Source organism: Talpa occidentalis, unplaced genomic scaffold (assembly GCF_014898055.3).
Source record: "Talpa occidentalis isolate TD23 unplaced genomic scaffold, MPIMG_talOcc4v2.1 talOcc4.15, whole genome shotgun sequence".
In the NCBI taxonomy this organism is placed as follows: Eukaryota; Metazoa; Chordata; class Mammalia; order Eulipotyphla; family Talpidae; genus Talpa; species Talpa occidentalis.
In genome coordinates this window covers 69593656-69611455 of record NW_023601543.1, presented here as the reverse complement: position 1 = coordinate 69611455, position 17800 = coordinate 69593656, and the positions used below count along the sequence as shown (strand labels likewise).

At 37.1% G+C, this 17800-nt stretch overlaps 1 protein-coding gene across 1 annotated transcript in view; it reads right to left on the bottom strand.

Annotated features, from left to right (window-relative positions):
- DMD (dystrophin) overlaps positions 1–17800 on the bottom strand; it is a 1988221-nt gene that overhangs the window by 1180209 nt on the left and 790212 nt on the right.

The following is a 17800-nucleotide window of genomic DNA, read 5'->3' as shown; positions in this document are numbered from 1 at the left end:
GGTGGGGCAGGAACCTTAGTGAGATCAACTCAGTAACTGCAATCTGCTGTTCTCAGGCCAAGCACTCCTCCTGATCGCATTATATAGTTGAAGAGCTTTGGTTTACTTAGAATAGGGTCATCGTCATCACAATCCAATTCAAGGTAGATAATCCACTTCTATCAGCAAGACACATGCACAATCTGTTCAGAAACAGTTCCTTTCAAAAGAGAATTTTAGATAACCATCTGGTTAAGGATTTATTTTGGATATTCTTTTAACCAGTTTTGCTTGATCTATCCCCGCCGACACTCCCCCCCCCCCAAACACACACTTTCACAATTTGGATTATGGAAACTGTTTGTACAATTGGATTTGTGTTACTGCTGAAGAAGAACAAAGAATAAGTAATCCTAATATAGCTGCAATTAATCTTGATTGTTACTATAAGTATGATTAGGATAATTTAACATTTTTCAAGCATAAATAGAATGCTGAACAGATTGCAGAGTCTCCCTTCAAGGATCTGTTCACCTTTGAAAGAGCAGTTATAAAAATAAGGAATGGGACAGGCAACCTAAGTTATACATCATATCAGTTATTTCCCTTACCATATAATTTGTTGGCATAATTGTCTGGTACAATAGAACTATCCTTTCCGAAGATTGTGATTGGGGCTTTAAAAATTATCCCAGGTTTTACTACGGGATTTGCACATCAAAGACATCTTTACAGACACATCACCCAAAGCAGTGATAGTGAAGAGAAAGATAAACAGCTGGGACTACATCAAATTAAAGAGCTTCTGCACAGCAAAAGAGACAATAACAAAAACAAAGAGAAACCCCACCAACTGGGAGAACATTTTTGCACCCAACACTAATGATAAAGGACTGATCACAAAAATCTGCAAAGAGCTGATGAGACTCAGCAACAACAAAGAATATAATCCAGTCAAAAAATGGGCAGAAGAGCTAAAAAGAAACTTCTCTGAAGAGGAAATGCAAATGGCCAACAGACATATGAAAAAATGTTCAACATCACTTGTAATCAGGGAAATGCAAATCAAAACTACCATGAGATACCATCTCACACCAGTGAGAATGGCACATATTAAAAAAACTAGCAACAACAAATGTTGGCGAGGATGTGGAGAAAAAGGAACTCTTGTGCACTGTTGGTGGGAGTGCAAAATGGTCCAACCACTATGGAGAGCTGTGTGGAGATTTCTGGACCTACTAAACATAGAGCTTCCATATGATCCAGCAATTCCACTCCTAGGTATTTACCCAAAGGACACAGAAACATCAATTCCAAAGAGCACCTGCACTCCTATGTTTATAGCAGCACTGTTTACAATAGCTAAGCTTTGGAAACAACCCAAATGCCCAAAAATAGATGACTGGATCAAGAAGATGTGGTACATATATACCATGGAATATTACTCAGCATTCAAAAAGATAAACACATGCAATTTGCAGCAACATGGATGGCACTGGAAGGGATCATGCTCAGCGAAATAAGCCAAAAAGAAAAAGAAAAATACCGGATGGTCTCACTCATAGCAGGAATCTAGAAAACTTAAATAAGGGACCAGGAAAATGAATATAAGAAAGTGAAAATCAAAATCAACAAAAAACTATGAACCAGAGACACTTTTTGGGGGGGTGGGGGGCTGGAGGGGAAGGATTGGGGTCAGAATGGGGCGTTTGCAATTGTATGGGGGAATATAAAAATAAAATTTAATATTTAAAAAAAAATAAATAAATAAAATAAAATATATTAAAAAAAAAAAAATTATCCCAGGTTTTTATATTATCTAAAAGAACATTAGATATTACATAAAGAATATAAATGTTGGCTCTTAAATTGAAAAGGTATTGAAGATGTCATTGTTCTTTATGAAATCAGCTTGAATCACAGCATTACTCAAGTAAGAAAAGGCTAGAGATAGCTGGCTTAAGAGAGAAGTCTCCAGATGCAGCAGCAGGGGAGAGGGCATTCCCAGTGTTCCAATCTGCACCATAAATCTCATTCATGTCCTAGGCCTTCTGTACTTCTTTTACCAATAAGGTTATTTTCAATTACACCTGTTAGGCTGAAAATTTCCAACTCTACATTTTCACTCCAAATTTCTCTCATGATCTCCATACTTGCACATAAATTACCCTCTTTCACATTTCCAACAAAATGTAGAAAATATGACCAAAGATGAACACATTTTGTCTCCTTATCACCTTCCTTCCACTTTCCTTTCTTGCTTTTACTCTTTCTCTACATTTTTACCTAATTATGCATATTTCCTCTTCCTCTGTCCATGCCCTTTGCCATTCTGCATTTATTAAATCAATCAATTAGCAATCCTTGCTTCTATATTTTAATATTTGTTGACCTCATCCTTTTGTACCCTCTTTCCCCATCACCTTTACTCCAGCTGAGGTCATTACAATCTCATCTCAAATACAGAATGGGTTTCGGGACTGGCCATCCAACCATGTCCCTAGACATTCTTAAAAGCAGCGAAGGTATCTACAGGATGATTTCACTCACATGAGGAAACAGAGAAATAAAACAAGGGAACCGACAAAACTACACCAAAACAAATATGAGAAATATGATTGTAGAATACAAGCTACCAGTGGGGAAGGAAGGAAATGGGGAGCAGCACTGGACAGGGGCCCAATAGACTACGGTGAAAAATTATGGGTGCCCTGGTGGTGGGTGCACTGTGGTAATACACATCTGAAGAGGTGTGATAATGCATCTCTGCATCATGGGCAGTATTATAAACCAAAGTTACCTCACCTCATTAAAAACAATACAATAAAAAGTGTTTTCCTTAGGATAAAAGCCATACTTCCTGTAATGGCTTAAACATACCTCATAGTCCCTTGCTGAGGTCTTCCTTGTTCTAGCCATAGAGAAATTTTCCTTTTCATTCCCATCATACATGCTTTCCCTCTTAATTTGGCCTCAAACACATTCCCATTTTCTTGAAGAACCCTGCCCCAACTTTCTTTCACTGGCTAATTTTCATCCATTTTTTTTTGTTTTCCGCCAAAATGTGGGCAACCCCCTCTCTGTGTAGATACCTTTCATTTCTCTCTCAGCATGTATCACACCACTTACAATTTCTCATTAATTGTCTGCCTCTACTTTAGATTTTAAACTCTAATAAGTTTTGAGATTATGGTTGTCTTATTCATGCTCAATAGAAGTTCCTAGAGAAAGGCCAATAATTTTAGTTACATCTTGATGAATGGTCCAACAAAATTTTTAATGAACACAAAGAAGGGTTTGAGTACTCAAAAACAAAATAAAAGTGGATTGACAAAATTGGATAAAAAGATCCCCACTGCTCAGCAATATATCCTTTAGAGTACAGATCTTCCCTTAATTTTTTAATGTCAGAACAGGAGGGAACATTATTTGGAGCAAACTTTCATCTATTTCTATTAAAACACTCTACCCAAGTCAGTGACCAACACCGGGCTCTGTACTCTGAAATATCCTTTCCTTCATTTTTTTTTTTCAGTCAAAACTTCAACTAGACATCACATCACATAATAATTCAGGTAACAGAGCACACGGCTATAAACAGAGCTCCCTGTGTTGTAGAACAGAATGTCTGTAGCCGACTCAGAGCTTCTCCAAAGAGATGGATGTCTAATGATAAAATTTCACCATTGTGACAGGGGGCGAGAGAAGCCTCCCATCACAGCATGCAGTAATTAGCCACTCACGCATTGTTTAAATCTGGTCCTATATGTAGCTGAGGGCAAAACCCCACAGAATTTTAATATAATTGAATAGGATATAATACAGCATAATGATAAATCATATAGCTAGCCTCAAAGTTATCTTTAGAAAGCAAACCTTCTATTCGTGAGATTCTATGGCTTGAAAGAATGGAAATGGCTAAGAGATAACAGCAGAGCTGATCTCAGGTAGGTTGGTTCTATGCCTGGCCTAGGAGTCAATAAGAGAAACTGATTTACACAGATTCTTTGATTATTTCAGGGAGTGAAAAGACCTGATGTCAATCCAAGCTCGCAGGATTCTTTGAACTAGTCATGGCATAAGCTGCCTTCTATTTCTAAACATCTTATTAGGCACTCCCTGATGGGACTCAGAGCTGTGGATTTTCTAGGACTCTTCCCACATGACCTGTGCTGTCTCATTGAGTAGAATTGTTTAAGAAGTCCTAAACCGTAATCGGATTTTTCTTGTTCAAAAATATGGCTCAATAGTTATTTATAAACATTATTTCCTATCTTTAGCTAATCTCCTCCTCCACAACTAGAGGAATCATATATTTAGACAGAAACAGCAAAAATAAGAATAGCTAGAAAGACACAACAGGACTGGTAATGACCAAAGGATACAACGAAGTAAGAAACTATATCCTAGTAATGGTCAAGAAAAAGGTACATAATGAAAAAAAAAAAAAACAAAAACAAAAACTTTTAATTTGTTGTTCAGAGAAAATTCAAAGAAAACTAAGTAAAAAAATCAACATGCCTTAAAATAAATTATTAATTCCTCAAAGTGCACTGCAATATAAAATTAAAAGTTTAATGATCTTTTTGGCAATGGAAAGTCATCTCACAGTGAATTGTGCCTCACATTCCTATTTTTTAAATAATGTATTAATCCTTGTGCCCCAATATTATAAACACTTAAATCAGAGTGGAGAATGCCTAAGTGATTCTGGAAGTCTGAATTCTCATGTGAAATAAAAACTGGGAATCTGAACAGAAATAAATGTATTTCAAATATGAATGTAGGCTTGAAAACTGAGAAAAACTTAGACATATTATCCCAATAACATTTTTCCAAATCATCTTAAAGGAGCTGCATAGCACTGGTATACATATTAAGCTCAATATGAAATATAATAATTTTCATTTAATAGAAGAGATAATAGGTAAAGTCATGATTGCAAATGAATGAAGAATGTGGGTGTTTTCACTACTAAAATAGGATCTTCTGAGAAAATTATTGTTAAAAATATATTTTCCTTAACAGTTAAGCTTTCTAGCCAGCAGCAAATAGTTATTAAACACATAATACATAATATTTTGAAGCAGTAAACTATACATGCAGTGTTTCACTACAGGATGCCTGAAACCAAACTAGGAAAAAAATCTAATAGAATGTAAGGACACAACATTTCTCAGCCACAGAAAAGAAGAAAAACAAGTCTCCACTGTATGAGCTAAGGAATACAGGAACAGTGCTTCTGCCGAAAATTCCCTATTCCTGGGCTGACTGCAATTCCACTCTTGGTCACATACTCCACAACTGAAAATTTTAAATCGATTTCAAATAATTTGCTAAAATAGAGAGGCTGTCCAAAGTAAGTGATGTCACAGTACTGCATGAATTCGTTTGGGGCTATACAAATAACTTATTTCCAGCATCTGTGAGATCTGAGAGTAGGAATGGGAGAAACTGTGTTCTTGTCTGTTCTTTTATGACTATTTATTGTGTTTTATTTTATCTGGGTTTTTTGCTTTGGTGGAAAGGCAGTAGGGGGAGAGAATCCTGATGCCTAGTATATGACTAAGAAAGACCAACTGGGTAGAGAGGTCCTAGAGGGAGGTTTTCACCAGGTGTCTCCCTGCTGAGAAGCCCCTTGAGGAGGGACACAAGAGTAATGAGTATCACAGAATGGACAACATGATCGTGCAAAAGGGACACTTGGACTTCTTAACATCTCTTGCAAATCTGCTTTTATCCAATTACATAACGAACATTCCTTGATTGCCTACTATGTGTCAGGCACCAGGCAATTCTCAATTTTCTTTTCAAAGTACACCACAGATGCAGCTTACACTGTGATATTCACCCTAAGTCAAAATGGAGGATGCTTTTTAGTGGGTTGGGGTTTTGAGAAATATTTGGCTTCTCAGAACTATGGAATGTAGATTTGCTCAAAAATTGTCGACTCTTGCCTATTCTTCAATTTACGAAGAAAATGTCTGGATTTTTGTGAAGAAAAATTACCTAGGAACTCTTTGAATTCCATTCATTAATATTCCTAGCAAGTAAGGAAAAAGGATAACTGATTTTTTGTGTGTTTTCTTAAAAAAGAACATTGTTTATGATCATCTTCTAATAAATGCTATGCTTATTATTATTTACAAGTACTCACTGGGAGATATGGACATGTAAAATATTTTGATTTCCTGCATTGTTCTATTTTCTTTTCTATACTAATGAACCATTTTAGCCAATGTAAAAATCAGGCCTCATTCTTGAAATGATTATAGTAGCAGATGAACAAATGAAAGCTATGTCCCAAATTCTGATGAAATAATAGCAGTAAGAAATTCTTGAAGTTTCTCCCTTGAGAGTAGCAACTTGAGAGCTGCTACCTTGCACAAGGAAGAGGAATGAGGAGTCAGACTTTTTCTCATGGTAAGTGGCTGGGACATGGGAATCCTACAAGAGGGATGTTAGAACTGAATCCTACTTCTGCAAGCCTCAAACACATGCAAAATCATAAGAGTCCAACAACCTGTGCTACTGGACAGCTGCACCTCACTACATGGATGACTCTGGCTTCTACTTTAAAGACTTCTACTTTCCAGAGTCTCCAGTTGAATGAGCATGATGACTGATACAACTACCTCCTTTTAGCTTTTTTTTTTTGTCATCTAGCTAAGAGTTTATATATAATTTGCTCAGGTATCAACAATAAGAAAACCCAATTTGACTGACATCTTGGTAGGTTTCAGAACTTTTTTGACTAGCTGTTTTCTCCTATCCTAATTTTTATTTACTTATGAATTGTTCTGAAGCTCCATCGTTATGGTTATCAATGCAATGCACTCTAATACCATAGAATTTTGGCTATAGTCTTCAACTAAGAATTGTAAATATTGAGTTCCTTTCAGTCTAGGAAATGGAAAGAACAAGACTTACCCCAAAAAGTGTTTACAGAAGAGGTGGAAAAGTTGATCCTTCCTGCTTTCAACCACCAACCCGAATTATTCTAAACCTCTTGGAAGATTTTGAATAGAAACCTATCATGCTAAATCCAAGGCCAGGGGGAGAATGTGATCACTTCTTCTGCTTTCTCTTCAAGGATAAAAAACAGGTGGTACTTTAACCTTTCTGCCCCAAGCAAGTAAGAGGTGTTCTAAGGCCGACACTCAAAATCTGAAAGCCCAAGTAGATGGGGATGATCTAATAATCAACTTGGATTCTGCTTATGCAGCTGGACACTTCACTTGCTTTCTAAGGCAAATGAAGGAGCTGGAAATGATAAAAGAGGGACGAGAGGAAGCAGCCTGTATTTCCCGATGCTGGGTGTGGTGTTAATGTTTCCATAGGGCAAGTGGATACTGATGGAGGCAGCAATATTTGAGCTGTCTAGCAGATACACTGCTTGTGAAGCTAGAGTAGAGTACTCCAGGATGAAGAGGTTTGAAGATGCTTTTACAGAGCATGTTTTTCTTGTTAAAGAAATCGGAAGACAGAAGAACTTCAGTAAGAACTCTTGAAGAGCGTACGTTTACACCAAAAGGCAGTTTCTGTGTCCTTGTTATATAAAGTACATGAACAGCATAAAATGCAAGCTAGAGGGAGGTATTTGCCCACTCTTCCTCATTCCTAGTTTTCAGACCAGTGGAGACTAATGTGACCAGATGGGGTAAGACAGTGGAGGTGGAAGTTGGAAAGTGACGATTCTTCCATTTCAGTGCAAGTCACTTAGATCATGCTCTAAACCTGAGCTGAAAACAGAAGATTAAACTGATTATGCTATTGAAAATTTAAGCTGAACTACAGAGATTTAACTTTTTAATACCGTGCAGGCCAGAAAGGAATGGGATCTGTTCAGGAAGCCAGTAAGAATGATGAATCAACCATCTGCTTGAAGCAAAACCATTTCAACTTTGTATGTTTTCTGGTTCAAAATATGCATCCATGGATCAGCACTTGATAAACTGAGGCAGAGGGCAAAAATAAATATAAGGGACAACTAGAATGTGGTCCAGGAAAAGATAGGATGTGGAATCTGAAAAGCATTAACAGGTATATAAGGAAGGAAGGATCTCAGCAAATTGAGAATAATAATAACAAAGCATGATTAGAAGGCTAAGAAAAATATGTTGATACCTTTGTCTTATAAAACAACCAGCAAATTGCACGTTTTATATCACCTTTTAATATTTCATGTGCAGATTATTGCTGCTATCAAATGCAACACTTTACCAACTCAAAATTTCAGTGAACGACCAATTAAAATTTCTTAAGCATAATTTAAAGGTGTTTAAGGAGGACTGCCATGAAAATCTTATCATTTAAGGACTAACAGGAATATTCAATTTGTCTCAGAAACAGGTTTTCCCGGGGCCTGCCCTGGTGGCACAGTGGTTGAGCGCTGGGCTGGGAAGCTGCCCACAGCCTCTGCAGTGCAGGTTCGATCCCCGGCCTCCGGCTAGGGTCCCACATGGCACTCAGACCTCTCCTGCCACCCGCTGCTCCTCTCAGCAGTGTACTTCATCAGTCTGTCTGCCTGTTCTGCTCCCTGCTCTGGCTCTGGTGAATTCTCTCACCCTCCCGCGCTTCTGACTGTACCCAGTGCTTATATAAATAAATAAAATAAATCTTAAAAAAAAAACCAAAACAGGTTTTCCCAATTTTCAGTTGTTTGGAATTGGCAGGAGACCATCCTCAAAGATTAAATTTGAAGAACTTCTTGGGTCTCACTGTAGACTCAGGCTTTTGGGGGGAAGGGGGGGTTGAGATAGGAACATTTAATTTTTCATGAGTTTGTATGATGATAATAAAGAGATCCCCACAAAGTTGCACATAACATTTCTAGACAGGGAGGCATGCTTTTAGGCTGAGGAAATGCTTTTCAAGAAGAATAAAGCCAGCATTTAACAATGGGAATTAAGAAGAAGCTAAAGTAGAGGGGGGAGAAGATAATTTGTAGCCGGAAAGACAATTTATCACTAGAACTGCTCACAGTCTCAGTGACATCAAAAGCTTCGTGTCTTGGCTTTTGTTTGTTTTCACACTAGCCTATGCTTTTTACAAAGAAATGCCCCATACAGTATTCCTTAAACAAGAAAATCAAAATAAATAGCACTGTTGCTTTAAGTGTCTTTAAAGAAAATTTTTATGGGGATCTCTAGCACAATTAGCTTCTGGGCATATTTGTTAATATACTTGATAAGGATGTAGGCTACAGTTTTTTTTTTTTTTTTAAAGATGCAGGCTACAGATCATTACACGGATGTGCACATATGTTTATATGCATATTCTCTAAATATAAAACAATGCTGCATCATTTACAAGCACCTTCTAGGTTTACTTTTGTTCATGTCACTTGGTTGAAATCTACTGGGTAGAAAAACCCCAAGACGATGTGCTAAGAGCTCTCTATAATTCCCTTTATAGGAAAAAGAATATAAATGCTAAAACCACTGGGGACATGGGTAGTTGGGACGTCATCTATTTTACATCTCTGCAGGTCACTGGAGTTCTTCTGTGACCTCTGAAGGAAGCATCCTGAAAAGCAATGTTTGGGAATCACTTTATCAGTGGAATTTGACATCAGAGAGCTATCACTCTCAAGTAGAGCACTGATAGGATGGTCAATGAACTGTGCAGTCATATACATCAGGCATTTTGGGATTTTTGCTACATCTATTCATCTTCACGGGTAGGCAAATGAAATGGTTCTTCTGCACTGACAGGAGCAAATGGATGTATTACTTGGCTATCAAAAAGAAAATAATCAAAGTTTGATGCAATAAACCTAAAAGATATCTAGAGTTCACCTTGTTCAGCTTTCTCATTTTAGAAGTACCTTGGCCAGTGAAACTTCTCTGGCTCAAGGGCAGGGCAAGGAACTCTCTGACTGTACATATCCACATAATGTAAAAGTCTGAACTTCAGGCAACTAATTATTTATTGATATTGTGAATAATTAAACTGTCAGAAAATTTCGGTGGATAAAGTAACACAAAACCATGGTCTAGGAATGAATTGGGTCAGAATTGAGACCACATGTTCAAGTATCATATGGGAACCATCCAGAGTCAAAAGCTAAACCTTCAGGTAAAATCAGGTCGTAGCATGAAACAATGAATGGAGGTTAGACCCGAAAATGGGAATGTAACCACTGAGCAACTTAATTGGTTTCTGACAACTGCTTCTATTATTGTTGCAGGAAACCACAAATATAGCAACTTTCCCTAGCAGAAAGACAAGGTGTCACACTCAGAGAAACTATAGCTGATGTTTCCAAACTGATATACGCAGGCAATTACCCATGCAGAGGAGGCCTCTCATGAGGGAGAGCTTACAAACACCAAACGCAGAAAGTCTGGTGGCTGTGTCAACTTGTTGTTGTTACATAAATGAAGTAGCCACTTGCTACTCCATGGATGAGGGCAGCGTTTCCCAGCTAACACAGCAATGCAATAGAGACCTCAGACTGAAAGACCTCTTGGTACTAGTTAGTCAGTCTCTCCACTCAGGAATTCAGATTGTTGGCTCAAGATTGGACACGGTGTTGCTGGCATCATGGAACATACATGATGTGTGGAAACATATCTTCCACAATCTCTTTTAAAAGAGCACAGCTTGATATGCATACAGGTTTTCAGTCAGGTAGTCTAAATATAAAACAATGTTTTGAGATAAGCAGATTATACAGCCTCCATAACCCAAACTGGTACTTGTCTGAGGTACGTAAGATATCTCTGCTGGATTACTTTTTCTGTGATGTAGGCCCATAATGGTCTGAGGCCAGCATTCAGATTCCCTCAAAATAAGCAATTCTGGCCTCTGTTGGCCTCTATGGTCAATCATCAGCAGTATCAAATTATACTCTGATTGGTGCCTACTAGAAGTGGTATCTAAGAAACTGGAAAAATACCCCATCCTCCTGGGATGACTGATCCTTTTTCATCCTTTCCATATGCATGAAGATTAACAGTATTTATCACAAAAACTCCAGATTACGGCCAAGGTTCTAAAGAAGTTGAAGTGCATGGTGGGGTGAGTATATGGCTTCCTGCCTTCCTACTTAGCCCAACTATACTGCAGACTTCCTCAGGTTGAGCACAGCACAGAGAAGCACTATTTTGCCCTATGGTTAAGATAAAGCTTTCAAATCTTTTGTTCTCCAAAAGGATAGGATAGACAAGACTGCAGATTTGTAGCAAGGGACTCCTGCCAGGATCTTTGGCTCTGGTATGATTCAGTTGGCTGGGATGTGAACCTTGAACAGCAGGAGCAAGAAGTAGAGAACAGCTGCTTTTCCTTTTGCTTGCCAAATAGGCTGTACAATCCTTGAGCGGTAGGCCGGGAGTGCAGAAAGAAAACTCACGTGTGTTGATGTGAGCATGGGGACGAGATAAACACTGGCAAATTGGCGCATTACACTCAATTCCTTGTAGGAGATCAGGGTCATCTGTCACCGGATGCTCTTGTGAGATATTAAATGGGCTGAAATAGACATAAACTGTTTCTCTACCTCCTCTCTCTTCCTACTCCTCCTCCAGCAGTGTCTTCCCATTGTTTGTAGATGAAACCGATTGCACTAGTATTGTTTGGTGTGGAGAGGAGTAACGAGGTCTCAGGTGGCAGCCCCTTACTGGCGGGTTGTTCTGCTTGCCATAAATCAGATAAAGGGACACCCAGGGGTAGTGCTCTCTGTTCCAGACCAACACAACAAAGCAAGTGTCATAATAAAGTGAGTCGCACAAATTGTTTACGTTTGTTAGTGCATATAAAAGTTATATCGACACTGTACTGTGGTCTCTTAAGTGTACAGTTGCAATATGTCAAAGAAAACAATGTACATACCTCCTTGAAAAATAGTTTATTGAAAAAAAAAAGCTAAGCACCATCTGAAACTTCAGCAACTTCTAATATTTCTGTTGGTGCAAGAAAAATGCTATAGCTGTGAAGTGCAATAAGGCAAAGTACAATAAATGGAGGTTTGCCTGTTCTGCTGAACTGAAGTTGTAGATGATGTCGACCACAGCCATGTAGGTCTGCTTACTGCCTTCCTAACTAGCCCTACGGGGAATATCTGTTCCATTTGGATTGTGGGCCAGGAGAGTAAGAAGGATAGATTATTGTGGAATGTAGCCACCTTCTGTGGCATCAAACGTGTGTGGTGGTTTCCTAGAAAGTGCTCATTCTACTCAAGCTGGAAATTGTGGCCTTGAAGGAGAATCATTTTTACCAATGATTGTATAACTGTTCAGGAATTGAAAAGGAACATCATTTCTGTGAAAAAGAGATCACTCAGTCCTAATGAGAAGTGGATGAACATGGAAAAGTTAAAGGTTCACACGTGGAGTGAATCCGAGATATAGGGTACATTAGCCAAGCAGACAGCTTTAAACAATTCATGGTCAGGCAAAGGTCAGGGCCAGAGTTTCCAAACTGGACAATCATCAGTAGTGAGAGGAAGTTTTCAACATATAGTTCCCAGGTTCAATCAAATTAGAAATTCAAAAGGAATCCGAAGGTAATATGTATAGATTAAAGATCTGCTACACTTCCATCAGTGTGATTTTGATTACAAGACAGATTTGAATTATTGAGACTGAAATTTAAAAGAACTGATGCACTAAGAAATAATCACAGAAATTTGCAATTAATTGTACTCATAGCAAAAAAGAGAGCAGGGAAGAATATTATTAAGGTTGTATTTCTCATTGCAAATCAGAAAACAATATGAAACTTGGTAAAACAGAAGGAGTAAAGCAATTTTACAGTTTTATTTGATATTTTCAAGGAAATTTCCTAATAAATATGTGCTTGATGTGACTTAAAATAGCTTGATTCACCTGAAAATTATTTTTACTCCTCTTTCCATTCATGAGTTGCTCTAAGATAGCAGAACACACTGCAAAGACATATTTTTGAATGGTGTATCTCTTATTTATTTCCTTTAAGAAAATGGACAAGTAATTTTAGAGTGGGTTTGCCTAAATATTGAAAACCATGTTGGGCCTCCCCAGTGGCACAGTGGGTTGAGCACAGCAGTGTGAAGCTGTCTGCAGCCTCTGCAGTGCGGGTTCCATCCCAACTGGTCAGGGAGGTACCCACATGGTGTGGCAGACCTCTCCTGTCTCACCTGCTGCTCCCCTCAGCAGTGTTTTCAGTCCATCTGCCTGACCTGCTCCCTGCTCTGTCTTTGGTGAATTCTCTCACCCTCCCACGCCTCTGGCCTGTACCCCAGTTCTAGTATAAATAAAATAAATCTTAAAAAAATATATTGATCATTCAATCCCAAGCAGCTCTGAAGTGGCTGTAAATGGTCAGTTTCAAAAGAGCTTGGAGTGGTAAAATATGATAGACAAGACAAACACTTATCTTGAGAATATTATTTCATGTTATAGGAATTAATTATTAGGTGTAAATTATGATGGAGAAACAAAAGTTATAGACAAGTTTCATAAAATTAAAAGAAAATGTATGAAAATGTGCATAGATAATAAAACTACAAGGAAAATTATCCAAACATGTTTAATATGCTAATTTACCTATCCATACTACTGACTTTATTGTTGCCATTGATTACTTTTTAATTCTTAATGTCATGTTTTTCATTAATATATCCGCTTTCTGTTTTGCTAGCACAACTTCAAAGAAAGGAATTCAACCACCCAAGTATAAGAAATTTAAAGACAAGGTACTGCTAAATGTATATATTTATGTTCATTCAGATAGATATTAATGCTCTACTAAAGAAAAAAAACAGTTGCTCTGGAGTGGGTATACAATACTTAGTCAGATATTAAAGTAGAATATATATATATATACACACACACACACACACACACATATACACACACATATATACAAACATGTATATATGTATATGCACACACACTTATATATGAGATAAATACACAAACATAAATATTTATATGTGTATTTGTGTGTCCCTTTGTGCCTGGACCAGAAAAAGCTAGTGTTATACAGGGTATACATACAGACAAAATCTTTCTGTATTATACAGAAAGATAAGAGCTTTCTGTTTTATACTGTCTTATAAAATATTTCAGAAATGGCAATTCAAATAGCCCAGGATATATTATTTATTGAAATGTGGTAAATTACATTTAAAGATAATGATGAAATCACTACTTAGAAAATTAAATAAAATTCTTCATGATTGAAAACTAAAATTAGAGTCAAACACATTTACCACCAGCCTTTGTTGTTGTGAAGGTTATGTAATATTTCAGTTTATCTATAAAACAGAGGGCAATGAAACTCCAAATATAAGATGCATGTTAAAATATTAAAAACAAGAAACAGGGTAACATCAGCGATAGTTGGAAAATGAAGACATCTTTTCACATAACAAAAGAAGACACAAGTAGTAGAGAAGAAGAAAAAATATTTTCTAATTAAAAAATAAAAATCATATACTGTCCTGTCTTTTTCTTACATTGAAGAAGGGAGACATTGTGTTTATTACCTATGTGTAAATATTACACAGGTGGATTTTCCTCCCTTGAAATGTAATCATTCTTCTCCAATTATACAATCAAAATCATTAATAGAGCAAGTTGCATAGTCCACTACTCAGCTCAAAAATGAAGTCACCTTGAACACAGATGTTTGGCCTAACAGTCTGCTTGCCGTGCATTTTTATATAAAGACTACAGTTTTATCACAGAACATTCAACCTAGGAAAGTCAAGATTCAAGCTATCCGATGTCTTTTATTCCACTGTAATAAAGCATCAAATTCAAAATGTGGAAAATGTAATCTTAGAAGCTAACTTCATTGATAACACTCTAAGAATTAGATAAAAATTCCACCTTTCAGAACATTAAAGTATTTATCATTGGTTGATTATCCCCAATGAAATCTTTGCCAACAAAGCTCTGCAGAAATGAGTCTAATTTCTTAATTGCTGAGCCTCCTAAAAGCAATTCAATATAAAACGAACCACATGTATGACATGACTACCAGGGCCACATCATGGGCATGTAGCCTGCACATCACACAGTCCTCCCTGCTTAGCAGGGCCCAGCTTCTCTTAATGTTCTGCTTTCACTGTCATGAAATTCTCTCTCTCTCTTTTTTTCTTGGCCTCCCTGGTGGCGCAAGGGGTTAAGCACCACACTATGAAGCAATCCGCAGACTCTGCAGCACGAGTTCGATCCCCGGCCAGCCAGGGAGAAACCCACATGGCGAGGTAGACCTCTCCTGTCTTGCCCGCTGCTCCCCTCAGCAGTGTATTTCAGTCAATCTGCCTGTTCTGTTCCCCACTGTCTCTGGTGGAGCCTCTCGCCCACCGCATCTCTGGCCTGTACCCCAGCTCTTGTATGCATAAATAAATAAATCTTAAAAAAAAAAGAAATTCTTAATTTTTGAGCAAGAAGCCTTTTGGAGTTGCTTTCTTTCTTGCATTAAGTCTCCAAAATGAAAACCAATCCCTATTATACAATAATGTGTGGAAAATGACCAGCAGTTATAAGGTTGAAATAAGAACCCAAAATAAAGTGGTTTAGTTAGAGAAATATTTTTTTTTAAACAACATAAAATGCAAAGTAGAGGTACAAGGACACAATGACATACTGATGGAGGAAAATGAATATACCAAAATAATGACTTTCAAACATGACTATAAATGGTAGATAAGAACCCCAAGTCAGGCCTCTTAGTTATTTCAGGATATAATCAGATACAACTTTTAGATACGGAGTGAAGATAATAGATATAAAAGTCTCTTTTCTTTTCATTGTCCAAGTATCTGTATGTGTTGAGGTTGTGAAAAAATGGTTATTTTGCAGAAAACTGTCAGAAATTCACACAAATAATAAAATAAAATATTTTCAAGGACACTTCTGATATATTTTAAAATGATCTTTACACCAAAAGAGTTCCTATTGCAAATGCTTTCTACCCTCAGTGACAGCAATCCTGTTTTCCTATCCCCTGTGTCTTCATGCCACCAACTCTGTACTACAGATGAAAAGATGCCACTCCATCTAAGGACATCTCTGGACTGCCCAGTTTGTGGAGATACAACTGATACATAACATTGCCTAAGTTTAAGGTACACAAGGTGTTGATTTGATACATTTATAAATTGCAAAAGATTACTATGGTAGTATTAACTACCACCTCCATCCTGTCACATACTTCACATAACTTGTCACCAAACATCTTTAAGAATAATTTAATTTATATTTAGTGCCACTACTTTACAAAGGTCTGTTTCCTCATTTACCTCAATTTAATCTCACTGTTGCCACTCCAGCAAATGAACAAGGCAACTGTAATAAGTGAAAGAATGAATCAGAGTTGAGCAAATAAATCCAGTTAGTAAAGATGGCATTTTTAAGTATAGGTCCTGCATTTTATATTTAGAAACTTAGGAAAAAGAGAGGTTAAAATATTCTAATATTTTTATATGCTAGGAGGAAAGCTGAATATTATAACTTGGCTGATTCTAAGTTCACTAACATTCTGCTAGTTTAAAGTCTGAAGTTCATAACATTTTACTCTTTAAATACAGCTAACTTTGGAATATACTTAATATTAAGACTGGATATATCAAAAATCTTAGTCTGCAAGAGTAATTTGATTAAGTAATTTAATATATACATCTCTTCTTTTTTGCCTAATATTTTTTGCTAAATATCACACTTATACCTAAACAGTAAAACAGATGAAGAGACAGTTTGTTTTTAATTTGGCTTCTGTAATAATGTAGAGCATTGTTTTACTATTCAATTCTTTATGGTTATAGCCAATTTATAAACAGAGTCCAATGTATTTTACATATCTTGAGGACACATCAGTATTAGCAGGGATATAAGCAGACTGAGTGTGAGTGAGATTAAAAGAACCTAGTTCATAAAGAGAAAATTGGATGGTTTATATCCCTTTATGACCTCGCAGAGTGCATTTAGGTGTGCTCAGATCACTTTTCAGATCAGCTAGAAGAGAGACTAGTGAAGAAAGAGATAAGCCAAAGATTAAGTTTTCTGGACTAAGAAATCTAAAAAAATAAGTTGATACTAACAAGAATTAAAAAAAAAGTGTAAGATCTAAGTTTATGTAGAGGCTTGAATAGGAGTATGTCACATTTCATTTATCTATTAAATGTCTACTATGTATATTTACATATCATAGCAGGATGGATATAAAGGTCTAGAGTTTAGGGCAGAAATATTTATGAGCGGTTTTTTGAGAATCGTTAGCATGTAAAGGATATTTAAAGACATGACACTGCATAAATTATAAAAAGGACTAAGTGTGTGGGGGGGGGGATGATGTTGAAAATTTCCTGAAGAGCATAACACTGTAAAAGTGGAGGAGAGGGCCTCCCCTGGTGGTGCATCAGTTGAGCACTGGGCTGCGAAGCTGCCCGCAGTCTCTGCAGTGCTGGTTCGATCCCTGGCCACAGGTGACAGTCCCATATGGCACGCAGACCTCTCCTGCCGCGCCCGCTGCTCCCCTCAGCAGTGAATTTAGTCGGTCTGCCTGTTCTGCTCCCCGCTTTGTGTCTGGTGAATTCCCTCACCCTCCTGTGCTTCTAACTGTACCCAGTGCTTATATAAAGAAATAAATAAATCTTAAAAAAAATAAAATTGGAGGTGAAAGATTTGAAAAGATCAACATAAAACAACTAAAAATAAAATCCTCACTATAAAGATTAAAAAATCATGGATATGCTTGATGTATACTAATCAGTTGGGAAAAAAGGAGTAAAGAGCAACTTAAGGGACAATATATAAAACTTGGTTTTAAAAACTAAGGAGGTAAGAAAAGAAAAAGTGAAAGCCAAACCAAAATGAAAATGCATATA